General features: G+C 40.5%; 2 pseudogenes; one reads left to right on the top strand and one right to left on the bottom strand.

Moving 5' to 3' along the window:
* Positions 1-3451: 3451 nt before the first annotated feature.
* LOC110748871 (ubiquitin-conjugating enzyme E2 32 pseudogene) lies at positions 3452-4534 on the bottom strand (annotated as a pseudogene).
* A 2259-nt stretch (positions 4535-6793) lies between these two features.
* Positions 6794-12776, top strand: LOC148293365 (uncharacterized; annotated as a pseudogene).
* Positions 12777-17072: the final 4296 nt, after the last annotated feature.

Raw genomic sequence — 17072 nt, forward strand, 5'->3', positions numbered from 1 at the left:
AAGGAAACGTACAATAGTCGTATTGTACATGGGCGTACATTTTTCTAATGCTTAATACACATATTTTTTACAAAATTTTCAGTAAGACACACAGAGTTCACGTATTATACAAATAATTCTCACATATTATTGGATAAGAATAAGATATGTTATAAAAATTATACGAAAATATTATACAGTGGCTGATTAATATCTACTTTGGATATGTTGAAACTAGCAAATTAATATCTATAAAATACAAACTAATGAAACTTGGAGGGTCCTTTTTATTTTTATTTTTTTATTTGTATATTAAATAGTAAAGATAGACCTTTTGGAATAGCATAGACCTATCCCGACAAAATTTCGTCGGGAGAAGTGTTTATGTTATTATTATTATTTTTAAAAATATATATATAAAATTAGTTTCTTTACTTACTTTTTTTCGCCCACTTCTTTAATTTAATCAATACCTTATCCTCTTTAGTTTCTTAGTCTTTTATATATATATATATATATATATATATATATAAAAGACCTCTCCTGATTTTAATTTAAGTTCTTATGGGCGAAAAAAAAAATTACTTTTTTTCGTTTTGGTGTCGTACTTAAACTTCCCCAGAGCCCAAGAGCCCCAAGGCCCAAGGCCCAAGTCTTTGATTAATTTAATTATTATTAATGGAAGCCAAACTCAAAACCAAGCCCGTTAGGTCAACTCTACAATGTTAACCGCACTTACTAAATCATCATTGTGCTTTGTTTATAAACACCTTAATAGGAGTGTGAATTTTCGATGTGGAATTCCTAATTTTTTTCACGCTTCTTCATAGTGTTACCAACTCCATCCCTGAATTTCTTTTCTACCTGTTTGCGGAAAAATGCCTTTCCTTTTCCATCATTGGCTTTTCAATAGCTTTTATTCTTCTTTGTAAATCCCGCAAGTCCGAAACACCATCTAATACCGTGGCCACTTTATCTCCATCCAAATGAGAGCTTTCAGCATGCAGAAAGTCATCCTGGAATTATTATTTGCATATATGTACTACTATTTTAATGCATTCTACATTATTAGTTTCCATGTAAAGTTCTCTCCAGGCCTGTATATAACTATGTACACCAATACAAACAATATCAATACAATACAAAACCTTTTTCAGCCTCTGTTTTCTATATCAACTATATATATATATAACCAAGTTTCTTCAACATGAACGATAACGGGAACACACCAATCCCTCAAAGAAAGCTGGGTATTGAGTGGCAAACACAGAATAATACATCACAGTATCTTACTAGATTTTTCTTTCAGTAAATAAACTTAAAGAATAAGTTTTTCATGAGGTAAAATTTCTACGTATTAGAGAGTTTACAAACACTAGGCTAAATTTACATAGACCAAAAAGTAGTATAGCAAATCAATACAAATTCAATGACTACGGAAAATTCCTAATTCCTAAGCTCTTTAGATATGCATCGACAGACTGCAATATGCATCGACAATTTATAGTCAGCATATGTGAATTTAGGCTTGGGTTGTGGAGTCTCTGGCAGCAAGAGCCGAAATGTCAGCACAGGACACACTGTTGGGGCACTCTTTCTCTACAATCCCTTTATCAATACTCCTAGTAAGTATAGATACTCTTACATGCAGAATCACACGCCCACCCACCCCCAAAGATGCTTCATTCATCTGGATTAGTTGCTTGACCCAAGGCCCAAACCCAAATCATCAACAAACTCTATTCTTATTTCTTGACCAAAGGTCGCTGGGACTAGGATGAAGGGAATCCTTGGTAGTTGCTGGTTTGAAGAAACTTTATAACCGGATGCATCAATCTTCTATTAATTGATGCCGCATCTTTTAATATTTTTGATCAAAGGTAAGTATTGTTGACGTCAACTGTGTGATGACGTCAACTGTGATACTTGTTTGTGTTTTTATTTTTGATAAATAATACAATTTTGTGTTAATAATATCTTGAGTTCTTTGATACAATTCTTATTAACGATCTATATGATGAGTTCAATACTTATATTCAAATTTGTTACTAGTGTTGGAGAAGTCGAGGGCTAAGGGAAACGAGAAGCCAACCTTAATGGACCTACCCAACGATATCCTCATCGACATCCTTACAAGACTGCCGATAAAATCACTTTGTCACATCCGTAGCGTATCTAAGACCTCTCTAAGCATATAGTTGATAACCCATTTTTGGCTACGCTACGTTCACTTAATCTTGTTGTTGAAGTACCTCAACTTATGCTTCTTACTCAAACCTCGTCTTTTATTCCTAGCCACCGTAGCCGCTTTGCCTTGCAATCATTGAACTACAAAGGCGAGCACGACTTCACAAAAAGCAAGTATAGATATACACAGATTTTGTGCAGTCTCCATTATTACGAAGCAGATTTTGTTTTTTGCAACTTGTTTTGCTTTAAAGGGATGGGTAAATGCATATTGGTCAATCCTCTTAGAGGAGAAGTTCTAGATTAAAATACATCAAAGCTAAAACATTACTCCCAGGCATATTCAGTTATGATACTCTTCGTTATCTTCATTGTAAAGAGTGGAGGCAAACGAGCATGTTAAGGTATACTAACAGCATGATTTCCTTGAAGACTTTCGGCAATTTAGTTCGAAGACAATTGCGCAGGGAGACAATTTTTGAAGCAGCAAAATCGAGGACATGGGATTTTGATTTATTGAAAGAGAAGTCTTTGTAATTTGGAGTTGCAATTTTTTATTTATTTAATTTACTGTAAACTTTCATGGATGGAGACCCGGTAAATTTGTTTGGGTATCATTTACTGTTATATGCGAAGCATTATCATAATGGTACATGTAATAGAATTGAAGCTGCAGTGGCTTGAGATGAAATTGAAGCTTCCATATAATAGAATGCTTGCAGAGTTTTTGTTTAACTTGGTACATGTGTTTAGCTGTGGGAAAATAATGTTTCAATCGTCTTGTTCTCGTGTGTTTTTCTTGTTTATAAATACGTCGAAAATAATGTCAGCTATTGAAAACCATCAGAGTTGCTGCAACACTATTTGCTTTAACACTACCACCTACTTCTCACTCGATTTGCGTCGATAGCAACCTTCCCATCAGTGTACTGCACTAGGCTATAATTTGCAACTGGTTCAGCATGGATCTTATGAAAACCATGGCGTTTTAGTTGTGATTGATTTGAAGTATTTTTGTAAACGACATTTCGTTTAAACTTTGAGTTGGGTCGTAATTCAACCAAATTTCATCTGAGTTGCCAAAGGGCCAAAAAGAACAAGATGCCCCTAAACTGCCCAGAAAGGCTTGTAGCCCGCCATGGGGAAAAAGAAAACAATAATTCGTAGCAAGCCCATACTTCGAATCAAAATAAGCCCTAGGGTATTTATTGCCCGAAGATTTGTAATATGAAAGAAGAATAAATGCAAGAGCCCAGAATTGCAATATTCAGTACTCTCTCTCAAGCTTATGACAACAAAGTTGTTGAAATCAAATCACGGCCGTAAACTAGAATGCCAATTGCCTTCAATTTATTACAACTAACTTCCATTAACAAAAAGAGGCCTACGCTACAGAACTTGATCACCTCAGTTAGTTCATCACTCTTCGCCGACATCTACTTTTGGTTTCTTGGGGTTGGGGCCTTCTCTGGAGTACTCATTTATAGAATCCAAAACTCCTACCCCGTCGGAATTGGCAGCAATAATTATATTCCCACTAACGTTGTTGTTGCCAACTGAGCCGCCGCATGTGCCGTGCGTTCTATTGGCTCCATCATTTTGGGAATGCTCATGCACAGGGCTCAGTTGAGGAGGAACAGGAAGAGGGTGTGCCTTGCTTAGCATATCTTTATGATTCTCATCAATTAACTTTTGATGTTCAGCAGTGCCATATTTTGGGGCTTCTGCACGAGCTTTCATGGCCAGGACATGCCTTTCTTCTTTATTGTATTATACTGAACCCAATTCACCATCTGGGTAGCTGTCCATTGAACCAATAAGTGCAAGTAAAGCATCTGGCACCGTCCATGATGGCTGCCAGTTCAATCCGATCTTGCTTTTGGTTTTGAAGCGACCATTTTCCGACAAAAGCATGATTGAAGGAGGCTCCAATGGGTAATAATCCGAAAACTGGATAAGCCCATGAAAAATCCCACACTCGAAGTCAGTTCCCCTACCGCCTCTGAATGCAAATAGCCATGTAAATGGGTTATACCTGAGCATGCGGCACACGAAACCGACGGCGAGACTGGTTTCAATCTCTTTATACTCCTTTTGAATCCGCATCACCGCTTCACTCCCCTACATGCTGCACTTGTCCTCTGCTATCACACTCCGATCCGATTCCGTCTGCGTGGATACACAACCAGCTCTTCCGTTCCGGTTAACAAAACTTACTTTAAATGTATACAATTATTCTCAAAATACGAAGCGGAAGCCGAGAGAGGAAACAGAGCCTGCGCTGTTTAACTTCATAAGTAGGGCTCCTCATGCAGAGCAAATATGCAGATCTTAGTTGTTGGTGTTTCTTCAGATACCACGTTTTCACCTTCAACAACAATTGTCCACTGTCGAAACACATTATCAACATAACAATATAAATAAATAAAATAAAACATAGCAATTGATCAATTATAAACTCTAATCCAAAATAACAACATCAATCAATATCAATATCATATTAATAAATTCTAATCCATAAAAACACTTCACATATCAATTTCATTACAAATATAAATTCTACTCACTTGAAATTATGGGAGGCGTTGGCAACACAAGGGCTGCTGCAGCGGTAGGAGGTGATCGGCACCGGCGGAGTGGTGGTAGGGTTTGAGAGGGAGAGTGTGTGAGACTAATTTGGGAATTCAGGGTTGGGGATTATAGCTAATTTGGGAATTAAGGATTTGGTGCTAGACTCGGGTAAGATATTAGTACTTTGTGAAGCTTGTTTATATATATAGAGCTTGCGGAAGGTTCCGTATTTCAATTTTGGATCGTGATTTGATGTGAACGCTTCGGATTGGATATCTTTTTTTGGTCATAATGCTTATTGTACTCAAAACCCAAAAAGGTATAAAGATTTTGGTCATAATGCTTGTTGTACTCAAAAACCAAAAAGGTATAAGATACAAAAGCAGATAAAAGCCAGATTGGATATCTATTCTCAAATAATAGGTATGTATATATAGGATATTATACAAATTTGGGGCCCTCCCAATTTGGGGGCCCTAGGCGGCTGTCTTTGCCAGTTTGTGCTCATGAATACTTACTAATACCAAAAATATTTTTATATTTTTTTATAGGTTAATTGGTTAAGACTCAGCTTGTTGAATCCCTTCCCTCGATTAAATTAAATTAATTTGAAGTAGTTAAAAATATAAAAATTATTTCCATAAGACAAAAAAGAAATCTTAAAATTCTACCTACCCCTCGAGGTGGTGGTTGCACGTATTATTGTGGATATGTATAGGAATCACAGTTTATTCTAATACACTTCTGTAATTGAAAGATATCACGAGCAACAATTTAGATTGATAGGGTTTCTAATAAAGAAATTCTAGTATTGCATTTATAATTCAATCAAAAGAAAACCACTAATCACTAGATAAACAGAGCGGCAAGGTTATAATTGTTGAAACTAAGTCTTTATTTTTCGTTAATGGTTCAAAGAGATGGAACTGAATATATTTAAGTGTAAGTTGTTCGTGATATTATATATTGGCGATTTCCACTAACGTTTTGTTAAACGAAACGAAGTGTCCATATTAGTATTTAATCTACATTTTCTAAATAAAAATGGTGCACACTAATTTTTCAATGATAATATGCTTGCTTGATCTGATTTATGTATATATATAGTAGCACCATTCTTTCTTCATTTTCGTTTGACAATCAGTAATTATCCTAACTCATAGGCTAACAAGGATGCATTGTAGTAAGCAGTAAACAGAACCTCTTGCAAATCAAGTTTGGATTGGCAAATGGGACGACTCAGCGTTATAGTCAACTACAACTTGAGAAATGCAAGCTTGCTTGCTTGCTTGCTTAGCATTATAACTCACTCTTTTAATCATTGTTTTCAGTTTGGACTGGGTCGAAAAAATTGTGAACTCAAAGAATTATTGACTTAATCAAATCAAATCGAATAATCGGTTCGGTGTGTTTGGTATGTGGAATATCAAATACTTTCCCTTTAAAAGCATTTCCACCCATTTGCCATAGCAAAAGGCAAGAGGAGACAAGGGTTGTTATTATTTATGTGAATAGTGTTTGCTCCTTGTAATTTTTTTTGTTAGTTTTCCACCCATTACCATGGCGACCCAAGCGCAACCACTTTTCATATGAGATATGAGGAGAGAAATTTGTATAGAGTTTTGGTGTGGAAAGTGAATAATATGGCTATGTATTTATTTTTTAAAAATTCTGAATTTTTGGATTTATTTTTTTTGTTATTTAAATTAACTGCTCACATAAGCATTGTGTCAGCTTTTGTCCTCTCCCCTCCCTAGGGCTTTTACTAGCTTTTGGATGGCTTGTATTGCTTGGTCGTTTTTGCTGGATTTGTGTGGCTGCTTTTGCTTGGTTGCACTCATCTCATCTGCTAATCAATTAAACGTCTTTCGTCCACTCATATCATCTTCTGATTAATATCCCAACATCCATTCAAAAAGAGCCGTTGGTTTAGAATTTCCGGTACGGACCCAAAATGGATCATTCGACTGATCAGACTGAGAGTAGCACTCCATTAGCATTGGCCAATGCCATTGATCAGGAAGCTGCAACAGACAACACAGTTTTAATCAGGGGCATGGATCTTGATGTTTTCAACGCTGCAAAAGAAGGCAAAACTGATGTCCTTAGTGCTGTTGGAAAAATGGCTCACCTAAAAGGATACAAAGTTTTTTGGCGCTCAAAGGATGATTTTGAATCTGCCTAAAAGCGACCGGTCGCTGGACATTTGCGACCGGTCGTTTTGAAGCAGATTCGAAGTCTGGAAGCAAAACTGAAGAGCGACCGGTCGCTAGTTCTTTGCGACCGGTCGCAGGCACACGAGCGACCGGTCGCTGGACATTTGCGACCGGTCGCTTAGAAGCAGATTCAAAGTCTGGAGGGAAAAATTCTGGCGACCGGTCGCCCATTCCTGACGACCGGTCGCTCCAGTCGTGCTGTGATGCTTTGCTTACGTATTTTCAACTGTCTTTTCAATGGCTATCGCTTTCCACGAGTTTGCAGGTGCTTAATGGATCACTTCTGAGGTAAAAGAGGGTTGACTACCTGCTGGATAGTTGGGAGAGCACTCATGGCTAATTGGTTATCCTATTTTGATTAATCTCCTCTCCATTTTCTGGTTTAATGGAGGTGGCTGAGTGGGATTGTATTACCTACCTAATCTGACCCTTAGTCTAAGTGGTGACTAAAAGGAAAGAACGTGGAGGACAATCAGATATCCTATCTCTTGTCCATTGGCTTGTGTAGGTAATGGGATGAAGTAAGATAACACAAGGGAGAAAGAATGTTGAACAAATGTAGTGGCAAAAGCTGGAAACTAGTTAGAGTTTTTCTGTGAGAGTTTCAGAAAAACCAAGGGGAGAGTAAGAGAGTTCTCTAAGTGTATCAAGGTGTTGAGCAAGGGTGAGTGAGAAACAGATTGTGAGGGTAGTGTTCTAAGGGGGTTTCCTTTGTAAACCAAAGTTGTAACCTATCTTTATTAGTGAAATTTCTCAAGGTGATCACCAAAGAGGATGTAGGCAATTTGCTGAACCTCTATAAACACTTGTGTCATTTGTGCTTGGTTAATTTCTGTGTGTGTGTGTAAGACTCATCCATCATTGAGTTCTTTGTCTAAAGTCCATCAACAACAAGATCTTAAAAGGGCAGTGAGTTAGTCTTTAATTCACAACAAGTGCTGGACACCATCTTGACCAAATATTGACTCCAACCAAGAACACGGTCCTCCATATTTATATAGCTTTTGCAAGCAGCCCAAATTTTGTCGAACCAAAAGAAAAAGTGTTGAGGCCACCCAGCGTTGTGGATAAAATCCTTCAAATGTGTCCAGCACTGCTATTGCAGAAGAACGAGAGTGGCGAGACTGCCTTACACATTGCGGCCAGACATGGGCGTGCTGATATAGTTGAACTTCTTATCAAAACTGCAAAAGCTGGCCCTTGTGAAGACCTTGAGAATGGGCCCTCATCATCAGTAGACGCCAGCTGGCAGAAGCTCATAAGGGAAACCAATAAGGAGAAGGACACAGCCTTGCACTTTGCAGTGCGATTTAATCACTTTCGTGTGGTGGAGATACTGACCAGAGAAGACCCTGACTTTTCCTCCTCTGCTAATGATGCTGGGGAGACTCCACTTTATTTGGCTGCCGAGAGGAAATATGGTGTTTTGTTCTCTCAAATACTTAGCACTTGCACGGATCCAAATTACCAAGGCCCCATTGGAAGAACGGCTTTGCATGCTGCAGCGATTAACGGTGATAAAAGTATATAAACTTACATTTTCTTTTCCTTTTTGATTCACTTTCCAATTATACATTGTTTTTTATTCACTTTCCTTTTGGGTGGGATATTTCTGAAGCTAACTGAATCAAGCCGATGGTGAACCGACCACGGTTAGTAAAACCTATGGATGGGTCACTCCCAAAAGACGTTGGTTCGGTTGTTAGAATGTGTCTCTCGGTTCATCTTGGTTCGGTTGCCTAACCCAGTTTGTATTTATTTTTATTTCATTTTTTTTAAATTTAGAAATGACCAAAGAAATACTAGAGAAGAAAAAGGATTTGGCGATAGCAGCAGATGAACAAGGGTGGACCCCACTTCACTGCGCTGCACTCTCTGGTTGTACTTCAATTGTAAAACAACTACTGTAAGCTCATAGATCCTCTGCCTACATTGTTGACAAAGCTGATAAGAAGACCGCTCTTCACATCGCAGCCTACAGAGGCCATGTAGGTGTAGTGAAACAACTTATTTCTCATTGTCCTGATTGTTGTGAACTGGTCGACCAAAGACGTCGAAATGCTCTTCATTATGCTTTGGAGAAACATCAATCACAAATCACGACTATTGTTCTAAAGGATTCATGGCTTAGCAACATCCTCCTAAATGCCAAGGACGTTGACGGCAACACACCCCTCCACCTACTTGATGTTTCTTTCGGCGGGACTCGTTTCATTGGTGATGCTAGAGTTGATAAGATGGCATTCAATAAGGAAAACATGAACGCTCTTGATGTCATTATAGCTGATGATTCAAGAAATGAGGTATGAACTTTTATCTAGATAACTTAATAATCCCTCGTTAAGTGAGAATTTGTGTCGGAGACTCAACTAAAAATTTGCAACTCTACATTGATGGTCTGTGTTGCAGATATATCTGGAACAAGCTTTGAAAAAGAATGGTGCAGAATCAAGCCATCGAATTCTAAGGAAAAGTTATGGTGGCCATCGGAAATTGAAGGAAAACAAAGGTGGTGAAGACAGGAATAAAACGAACAATGTTAGGGAAGCCCATCTGGTAGTTGTTGGAAAATGGCTCACATTTAAGGATGCATGTGTCTCAGGATGCGACCGGTCGCTAGGTTTGGGCGACCGGTCGTTTTGGAGCAGATTCGAAGTCTGGAGCAAATGCATGGGGCGACCGGTCGCTAGTTCTTTGCGACCGGTCGCAGGAAGCATGAGCGACCGGTCGCGTGCCATTTGCGACCGGTCGTAAAGAAACAGATTCGAAACTGAAGCCTCAGTCCAAAAGCGACCGGTCGCCAGTTCCTGGCGACCGGTCGTCCCAGTTGTGCTGTGACGATTTCTTACGTGTTTTCAACTGTGTTTTCGAGGGCTATCGCTTTCCACAAGATTTCAGAGGCTTAGTGGGTCACTTCTGAGGTAAAAGAAGGTGGACTACCTGCTGGATAGTTGGGAGAGCACTCATTGCCAATTGGTTGTCTTGGTTTGGAGAATCCATTCTCCATTTTCTGGTTTTGTGGAAGGTGGCTGAAGTGGGATTTGTTTACTTGCATGATATGATCTTTAGTCTAAGTGGGAGACTAAAGGAAGGAACGTGGAAGACAAGATGGTGCCTTATCTTGTGTCCATTGGTTTGTGTAGGTAATGGAGATAAAGCAAGACATTATAAGATGAGAAAGCAAGTTGAAGTTAGGTGTGGTTAATCTCAAGGTGGCCAAGTAGCTGGGTGCTATTGTGTTCAAAGGAGGTTAACTCACCAAGGGAGAACGTGAGAGAGAGCAATCAGTTCAAGTTTAGGAGCTGAGTTGGGGTCTTGAGAGTCTTGACACCAAGGGGGAAAACACCAAGGGTTGTGAGAGTGTTCACAAGTGCATCAAAGTGTTGAGCAAAGGGTGTGAGAGAAAAGAGAGCTTGGGGAGAGAATAGAGTTCTAAGGGGGTTTTTCTGTGTAAAACCAAAGTTGTAACTTATTCTTTCATGAAGTGAATTTCTCAAGGGGATCACCAAGAGGATGTAGGCAATTGCTGAACCTCTATAAATTCTTGTGTCACTTTGTGCTTGGTTGTTGTCTCAAGTGTGTGTGTGTGTGATTCATCCATCATTGTGTGTGTCACAAAGTCCATCAACAACAAGATCATTAGGGGAGTGAGTGAAAGTGTTTGTCCATTTTTCACAACAGTAGTTGCTGCCCTCATAGCAACTGTAACATTCACAGCAGGTTTCACCATCCCTGGTGGTTACCAAAGTGAAAAAGGACCAGAGCAGGGTTTTGCAGTTCTATCAAAAAATGCAGCTTTCAAGGCCTTTGTTATAACAAACACACTCGCCTTGTGTATGTCTAGTTTCTCTGTCTTGATGCACCTTTATGTATCGATGCACACAAAGCGAAAAGGGACTTCTGCAGCGTTTGACGTGGTGTTGTATATCACTATGTTGGCTTTAATTTTTATGGTGGTTGCATTCATTACAGGGACATATGCAGTATTATGTCATTCTCCGGGACTTGCCATTACGGCTTGTGTGATTGGCTGCTTTTTCTTTCTTATCTTAACTCATGTCACACTTTCTGAAATTTCCCCTCCCTATCAACTGACGGGTTTGGGACTCCTTTTTTCTATACGATTCTCAGATATTTAGGTTTGTTTTTCTGTTCCAAATAAGTCCCTACTATGTAGAGAGACTTGTTTTACTGTTTTGACTCTTTCCTTATGCACGTTACCTCATTTCTGTTAGTGTGAATCGTGGGCTGTATTTCAGCTGTTTGTTAGTTCATGTAAGGCTATATAATAGCCAAAGGTTGCTGTTCAATGATAAGTCATTCAATCGAGTTATTGCGTTTGAGTTCTTTGCTTTCTTGTTCTCATTCTCAACAAACTGGTATCAGAGCTCCCACTGGGCCTGAGAAAAAGAAGCCGCAGCTTTTGAGTGATTTCAAAACACAGAGAGAGAGAGAGAGAGAGAGAGAGAGGAAGATGACCACCGAAGGAAATTATGTGCAACCAGCCATTCCACGTTTTGATGGTCATTATGACCATTGGATCATGCTTATGGAAAATTTTCTTTCGAAGCAAAGAGTATTGGAGTATGATTGAAACCGGTTATGAAGAGCCGGCAATAGGAGCATGACCTCTATCAGAAGGGCAGCATAAAGAGTTAGAACCATTGAAGCTCAAGGACCTCAAGGCCAAGAACTATCTTTTCCAAGCGATAGAATTCTGGAGACGATCTTGGAGAAGGATACATCAAAGAAGATCTGGGAATCCATGAAAAAGAAATATGAAGGCAACGCTAGAGTGAAGCGTGGGATTGGGGAGTGAGGAGTCCAAGGGGTATAGATTGTTTGATCCTATAGCTAGAAGAATTGTTATGAGTAGAGATGTTTTTTTTTAGGAAGAAAAGCAGTGGGATTGGGGAGTGAATTTTGAGGTGCAAATCTTGTTAGACTTGGAGTGGGGAGAAAATGACGAAAACAATGAGGGTGAAGAGAGGGTGAGTGAAAATAGAGGTGAAGATGGCAATGGTGATAGAAGGGAAATAAGTGAGAGTGAGGGCAGTGAAGAAGCACGGGGTAGAGAAGTAGGAAATCCTAATGAGCCTGGTGAGAATGAAGGGAGAGTGAGACGTCTTCCTCCTTATTTGAACGATTATGTTGGTGGAGAAGGTTTGAGTGAAGATGAGGCACACATGGCACAAGTTGTGGCAACTGAAGATCCTTTTCATTTTGAAGAAGCAGTGAGGAATGTGAAGTGGAGACAAGCTATATATGGACAGTGAGATCAACTCCATTGAAAAGAACAAGGCATGGACATTAACTGAGTTGCCTGCTGGAGCTAAAAAGATCGGTGTCAAGTGGGTTTACAATACCAAGTACAATGAGCATGGGGAGATTGACAAGCATAAGGCATGCTTAGTAGCCAAAGGCTACTCACAGAAGCACGGCATAGACTACACAGAGGTCCTTGCACCAGTGGCAAGGATGGACATGGTGAGAACGATCATTGCTCTGGCAGCCCAAAATGGTTGGAAGATTTTTCAGTTGGATGTCAAGTCAGCATTCCTTCATGGAGAGCTAAGTGAAAATGTTTACGTTGAGCAACCAAGGGGTTACGAGAAGAAAGGCAAGGAGCATTTCGTCTACAAGCTACACAAGGCTTTGTACGGATTAAAACAAGCTCCACAAGCTTGGTTTAGTTGGATCGAAGCACATTTCATGAATGAAGGCTTCCAGAGGTGTGACAGTGAGCAAACTTTGTTTACAAAGAGGAACAGAGAAGGAAAGATTATCATTGTAAGTATCTATGTGTTGAGAATTAATGACTAACTCACTGCCCTTTTAAGATCTTGTTGTTGATGGACTTTGGACAAAGAACTCAATGATGGATGAGTCTTACACACACACACAGAAATTAACCAAGCACAAATGACACAAGTGTTTATAGAGGTTCAGCAAATTGCCTACATCCTCTTTGGTGATCACCTTGAGAAATTTCACTAATGAAGATAGGTTACAACTTTGGTTTACAAAGGAAACCCCCTTAGAACACTACCCTCACAATCTGTTTCTCTCACACCCTTGCTCAACACCTTGATACACTTAGAGAACTCTCTTGCTCTCACCTTAGTTTTTTTCTGAACACACAACTAAAACTACAGCTCTAACTCAACTTGGAATACCAGCTTCTTCCACTTACAATTATTCAACTTGTTTTCTCCTCTTGTGTTATCTTACTTCACCCCATTTCCTACACAAGCCAATAGACAAGAGATAAGATATCAGCTTGTCCTCCACGTTCTTCCCTTTAGTCACCACTTAGACTAAATGTCAGATCAAGTAGGTAAATAGAATCCAACTCAGCCACCTCCCACTTACACCAGAAAATGGAGAGTGATATCTTTGAAATAAGATAACCAATTAGCCATGAGTGCTCTCCCAACTATCCAGCAGGTAGTCAACGTTCATTTAACTCAGAAGTGACCCACTAAGCCTCTGAAATCTTGTGGAAAGCGATAGCCATTGAAAACACTGTTGAAAACGCGTAAGAAATCGTCACAGCACGACTGGGACGACCGGTCGCCAGGAACTGGCGACCGGTCGCTTTTGGTTTTTCCTCCAGACCTTGAATCTGCTTCTAAACGACCGGTCGCAAATGCTAAGCGACCGGTCGCTAGCTTCCTGCGACCGGTCGCAAAGAACTGGCGACCGGTCGCTCGTTGATGTTGCTCCAGACTTCGAATCTGCTTCAAAACGACCGGTCGCAAATGCCTAGCGACCGGTCGCTTTTAGGCAGATTCAAAATCTTCCTTTCAGCGCCAAAACCAACCTTGTATCCTTAGGTGAGCCATTTTCCCAACAATCTCCACCATGGCGAGCCTAATACTCCTTGTGGACATCATTGCCTTCTAGGACATCTGTAATGTCTTGAGAATCGTCCTAATAACTCTCAAGAACTCCACCTCAATCTTTAGCATGTAACAAGATTGAGCAAGCTCAAACAATGAGCTATCCCGAATTCCTTTGCCAATCTCTTCAGCCATACCGCTTCTTTTGAAGCTTCCGTTAAAGCCATATACTCCGCTTCCGTAGTAGACAAGGCACTAACCGATTGTAACACTGCTCTCCAACTAATCGGTCCTCCACCACAAGTGAAGACATATCCTGTGGTGGATCTCCTCTTGTCTAGATCTCCTGCATAATCAGAATCTACATACCCCGACACACATGCCTTTCCTTGTTGTCTTTCAAACAATATCCCAAGCCTTTTGGTGCCCTTCAAGTACCTGAGAATCCATTTTGCTGCTGTCCAATGTTGCCTTCCAGGATTCGCCATATACCTTGACACCACACTAACGGCTTGGGCTAAGTCGGGGCGTGTGCACACCATTGCATACATGAGACACCCTACCAAGCTTGCATATGGAACTTTACTCATTTCCTCCTTCTCCACATTCGTAGAAGGACATTCTTTTGCACTTAACTTAAAATGCTCCGCCAAAGGAGTAGACACCGGTTTGCAATCCATCATATTAAACCTTTCAAGTACCTTGGAAATATACTTGCTTTGTGACAGCCACAACTTGCCTTCCTTTCTGTCTCTCCTTATCTCCATTCCTAGGATCTTTTGTGCAGCACCAAGATCCTTCATGTCAAACTCCCTTCCAAGTAATGTCTTCAAATTCTGGATTTTTGACATGTCCTTACATGCAATTAGCATGTCATCAACATAAAGAAGCAAAAGGATGAAGTTACCATCCTTGAATGCATGAGAGTACACACAACAATCAGATTCACATCTTCTATACCCAATCTTCATCATGTAAGAATCGAAGCACTTGTTCCACTGCCTTGGAGATTGCTTCAGTCCATACAAAGACTTCTTCAACCTGCAAACCAGATTTTCCTTCCCTGCTTCAATGAACCCTTGAGGTTGGCTCATGTAGATGTCTTCCTCCAATTCACCATGAAGGAAAGCAGTCTTCACATCCATTTGCTCCACCTCCATGTCCTCTTGTGCTACTATGGAGAGTAGTAGTCGTATAGAAGTATGTTTCACCACCGGAGAGAAGATTTCATCATAATCAACTCCCTCCTTTTGCAAGAATCCTTTTGCCACCAACCGAGCTTTGAATAAGGTGGCACCCTTCTCATGCATTTCTTCTTTCTTCCTAAACACCCATTTGCAGCCAATAACCTTGCGACCTTTGGGTTTAGGAACTAACTCCCAAACTGAGTTTTGGTGTAGAGATTCCATCTCTTGCATCATAGCTTCCATCCAACTTTCCCGTTCCTTGTTCTCAACAGCTTCTTGGAACGTGGTTGGTTCTTCTTCACTAGCATTTAGGGCATAGTGAACTGCATCCATCTCCCATCCAAACCTTTGAGGTGGTTTGATGGTTCTCTTGGGCCTGGACCGAGCTATAGATGATGGCTCCACCTGTTCTTGAGCCTCTTCTTCTTCTTGAGTGTGTTGTTGATGCTGCCCAGCTTCTTCCTCTTTGTTTCGCTGCTTGAAAGCTATTTTTGATTGCTTTCCCATGGTACAAAATCTGCAGAACTCAAGCTTGCAACTTTGAACACCTTTCAACAATTTTCTGTTGTGTAGTTCCTGCATGCCCCTCTCACTCATGTGCCCTAGCCTCAAATGCCAAAGCTGAGTTTCATCTTCCGAGTCCTTGCTTGTAGATACAGCTGCTCCACCTATGATTGTTGTACCACACAACCTATATAGACAATTAGGTTGAATCTCACCCTTCATAATCACAAGTGAACCTTTTGAGACTATGAGTTTCCCTCCATTTGCTTTGAATGAATAACCATTCTTATCAAGAGTTCCAAGGGAAATGAGATTCTTACGCAACTTTGGAATGTGCCTTACCATTCCAAGCGTCCTAACAGCCCCATCATGCATCTTTACCTTGATTGTACCGGTTCCTTTGACTCTACACATTGAGCCATCCCCCATCATCACTTCACTGCTATCTTCTTTCTCATACGTGTCAAACCACTCCTTGTTTGAGCACATATGATATGAGCATCCGGAATCCAAAATCCAATCGGAAGAGGAACACCTTGAAGAATTAGCCAATGCATTTGTTTTAACATTGCTATTAACACACAAAAGCTCACCATCACTTTCCGTGACATCCTCCGCTGTGTTTGCTGCATTCTTCCCTTTGTTCTTCTTCTCCTTCCATATGGGGCAATTCTTTTTCCAATGCTCCTTTGACCCACACTCGAAACAACCATCTTTCGCCTTGGATTTGGACCTTCCTCTATTGCCTTTCTTGCCTTCACGCCTCTTTGAACGACCTCTCTCTCCGGTCTTTGCAACTAGACCTTCACCTTGAGAGTTTTCTCCCGAACGTTGAGTCATCCTATGGTGTGTCATGATGTCTTGCACCACAGGCTCAAAATCAAGAGTAACCTTTCCGAACATAAGAGTGGTTCGGAAGTGTTTATAGGACGAAGGTAAGGATGTCAACAACATGAGAGCCTTATCCTCCGGACTATAATTCACATCCATTCTCTGCAAGTCAGCAACACATCTATTGAAACTACTTAGATGTTCCATTAGATTTCCTCCCTCCTCCATCTTAAGATTCAGGAGTTCTTCCTTGAGGAAGAGTTTGTTGGACAACGATTTCCCTGCAAACATCTCTTCGAGCTTCTCCCATGTTTGCTTCGCTGTATCCTTTATCACGTTGATGAGCACCTCATCGGAGAGATAGTTTTCGATAGCTCCTCTGGCTAACTCGTCAAGAACTCCCCACTCATCATCCGTCATGCTTGCTGGCTTCTTCTCCTTGCCAACCAACACTACATGGAGCTGTTGTTGTGTAAGAGCTGACTTCATCCTTCGTTGCCAAAGAGTGAAGTTCTCCTTCCCTGTGAAAGGCTTTAACTCCACCTTCATACTTGCTGCCTGTGGTGGCTTCATATGCTGTGAACTGCTACCACTCTCAGCTTCCATGTCACTTGCCATCTTCAACACACTAGCACTCCAAGAGAAGAACTAGCACCAGCTGCCAAACACAGCTCTGATACCACTTGTTGAGAATTAATGACTAACTCACTGCCCTTTTAAGATCTTGTTGTTGATGGACTTTGGACAAAGAACTC

Source organism: Prunus avium, chromosome 7 (genome assembly GCF_965620075.1).
Source record: "Prunus avium chromosome 7, drPruAviu1.hap1.1, whole genome shotgun sequence".
Lineage (NCBI taxonomy): Eukaryota > Viridiplantae > Streptophyta > Magnoliopsida > Rosales > Rosaceae > Prunus > Prunus avium.